Source organism: Poecilia formosa, unplaced genomic scaffold, assembly GCF_000485575.1.
Source record: "Poecilia formosa unplaced genomic scaffold, Poecilia_formosa-5.1.2 Scaffold662, whole genome shotgun sequence".
NCBI classification, from domain to species: domain Eukaryota; kingdom Metazoa; phylum Chordata; class Actinopteri; order Cyprinodontiformes; family Poeciliidae; genus Poecilia; species Poecilia formosa.
The window spans coordinates 220,562-223,698 of record NW_006800601.1 but is presented as its reverse complement, the minus strand read 5'-3'; positions in this window follow the sequence as shown (position 1 = coordinate 223,698).

Here is a 3,137-nt window from a genome sequence, read left to right as displayed (position 1 = left end):
CAGATGGAGGTGAAGAAGGAGGCGGAGACAGTCTAGAATCAGTCTATGAATTTAACAAGTTTCCATTCCACCATTCTTATGGTTTAAAGTAATTTTAACAAAAGGTCAGAGAAAGTACCTGAGTTAACAGGAGTTTCTTCCAGCTGTTCAGAACATTGCTGGTCTAGTTGCCTTTCCACACTGGTTGCTGTGAGTTGCCAGTGCTTTGCTTCTCCCTTGAAGAAAGACAAATTCATCTGTTTGGGAATATTTTAGGTTGTGCAGACATAGTGACGACCCTTAAGGAGAGCCCACTTTCAGAAATACAAAGGTATTTTTATTTTAAACTTTTTAAGGCAAGCTACAAACCATACATTTGTTTTGCAACCAAATGCAGGCATGCCTCATAAAACAGCTTGTGCTAAATTCCTGAGTAGACAACCAACTTTGTAACTAGCTAAAGTCAGCTTGTTTTTCTCTTGGTGTTTCTTAGTTGGTCTTCTATAAGAGCAGATTGACCAAAAAAAAAAAGGAAAATATATGACTTAACGAAAACAGATTACTGTTTTCTTCCTGAACAGTGTGATGGTTGGACTTTGCAGGCTGTTCACACTTGCACATAGAAAATTCTAAAAGCCAGTAGTCATTAGTTGAGGTTTCCCTGGTAATCTTATAATCTTACAAGCTTTTAAACTTAAAGAAGGAAGAAACAAATCTTTATAAATTCTCTCTTTTATTTAGTGAATAAACATAATTTTGCTAATCCTAACTGACCGAAAAGATTTAGTCTGATTTAATGTAATGACGTAAAAGGTAATGTCTGTTATTAGGCAGTGTATGTAAATATTTGGTTTTAACTGTTCATTCTTCAGTGATGGCTCTCACTGATAATACTCTTGATACTGAACAAAACAGTATTTTTAAACATTCCTGCCGTGGATTTATGGACATTTATTTGAACTCAATTCATTTGAAATCAATTCAACTCAACATTTACTTTACCCAGAGAGAAATTGGTTTTGCTGCAATACATCAGAAACAGACATTGAAAACATAAGACTATGTATCCTGTGTCCACATTGGAGGGGAGGGGGCTAACCAGCTGTCAAGAAAAAAAGTCAGAGAAATTTTTCCTTCTGAAAACTGACAGCATTGTATGAAATATGAAAGGAGGTGTTGTTTCTCTCAGAAAGAAAACACACAGCTTCAGGTTCTCCCATTCAGCGCAAAAAACTGGTGGTGGCGTTAATTAGCTCCTAAAAACAAATACAAACATTGTTCCTGATATTACTTCCTTATTTGGTGCTGTTTCAATTCTTTTTCTCTTTCTTTAATGTTGTATTTCATATTCATTAGCATTTTTTTGTAAATGAAGTAAAACTAAATCAATGTATTATTATTCTGTGTTCTATAGATCATGCATTAGGAAGACACAGTATTTCTTTTGGTTCTACCGCAGATTAGTGTGAAAATCATTAAATACTTTAAGGAAAAACCCAAATAGATAAAAAGACAAACAATCTGTTGTCAAACTGGTTTGATAAGCCAATGTGCAAAATCATTAGAGCATTTCAGCTTTTAAAAACCTATTCCAGAAAGCTGAAGTTCTGATTTTGATGTGGTACCGTTTGCCTGACAGCAGCACCTCAGAACGCTCTGGAGACTTTCTCCATGAGTGTCAGAGTCATGAGTGTGTGGAGTGTCAGATAATATTCAGATACTTGTTTCTGCAGCAGCTCAGCAGCTGTTAGTACAACACACATTAGATGTGTTGTGCTGTTTTTTTTCTATGAAGATTTTATTTAATCTTAATTTTAGAAACATCTCACATTACTGAATTGTCAGTCAGTAATGTGGTGAGTTGAAATTACTCCACGTTTGAACTGTGAACACAAAATTATTTAAAGGAGCACAAACAGCCAACATGCCATGGACACTCCTCTTTTTAAACATTTTGGAATAGAATTTCTCATGTCTGTTTGCTTTTTACAATTTTCAAAACTTCACACAAGAATGAGAAAGAATACTGTTTTTAGTTTACTTCCTATTTTCTATTTTTTGAACAATAATCTTTAAAAAAAAAAAAGAAAATATGATTAAGACTAATAGAACAAAGGCCAGAAAATGTGTAAAAAAAGAGGAAGTCACTTTATGTGGCGACTGACTGGGCATCAGCTAAAGGAAATATTAGGTCCTCTTTTCATCTGTCACACCTTTGACATCTCTCCTTGAGATAAATGGACACCTTGACTTGAGGGAGAGTAAATTGTGTGCTGTTCTCAGCGGGCAGAGAGCGAGACAAACAGGAAGTGGTCTGCTGACAGAGCTGACAGCCACATCACTCCTCACCCTGGGCTCTCCCTGCAGCCCACAGGTGAAGATGTAACAACCTCTTTCTTAAAAATGGCACAGCAAAACCTGTTTGATGTAGAAACTCAGGACAGGAGAAAGATTTTCTTATTTAGTGACTTTTTTGAACCTTCAGGACACCAGACATAAATACTGCATCACAGAAGAATTCAAGATAACACTGTCTGCAAACAGAAAAGCAACACAAGATTTGTTCCCTTACACATTGCAAAACCATAGCATCTGTGTTTATTTATGACAAGAAGGTTGTTCTGCTTTTCTTCAGACTGCAGCAATCACTCAGAGCTCTGCGGCATAGAGACGAGGATCCATCTGAAGCTGCTGGATTAATGTTTCCTTCACTTCCAGCAGATCAGCAGAACCGTGCCTTGTGCTCTCATTTTGAACAAAATGCTCCAAGGCCAGGGGCTAAACAAACCTGTGTGTGTCTGTCTAACTGCTGTGACCTGGGTTTAACCTGAATTGACTTGAGCACAGAAAACTTGCTCCTGTCAGGCTAGTTTAGCTACATGAGCATGGTGGTCAGAGAGATATTGTTAATAAGGTCACACCAGGATCAGCATGTACATTACAAGCTTCTGGACTCAGCAGGCTACATATATTGACATATCTGATCTGTTATTAACAAAAGAAATAAACTAATACAAAACTTTATTATTTTTGTTATTAAAATAATTTTACTGCAAAAACAATATAATTTATTACTGGATCTAAACAGAAAATAAAAGCACTAATGCTGTGGAATTTCACCATTTCAGTTGTGATACTGACTGATGCCATTTTAGACA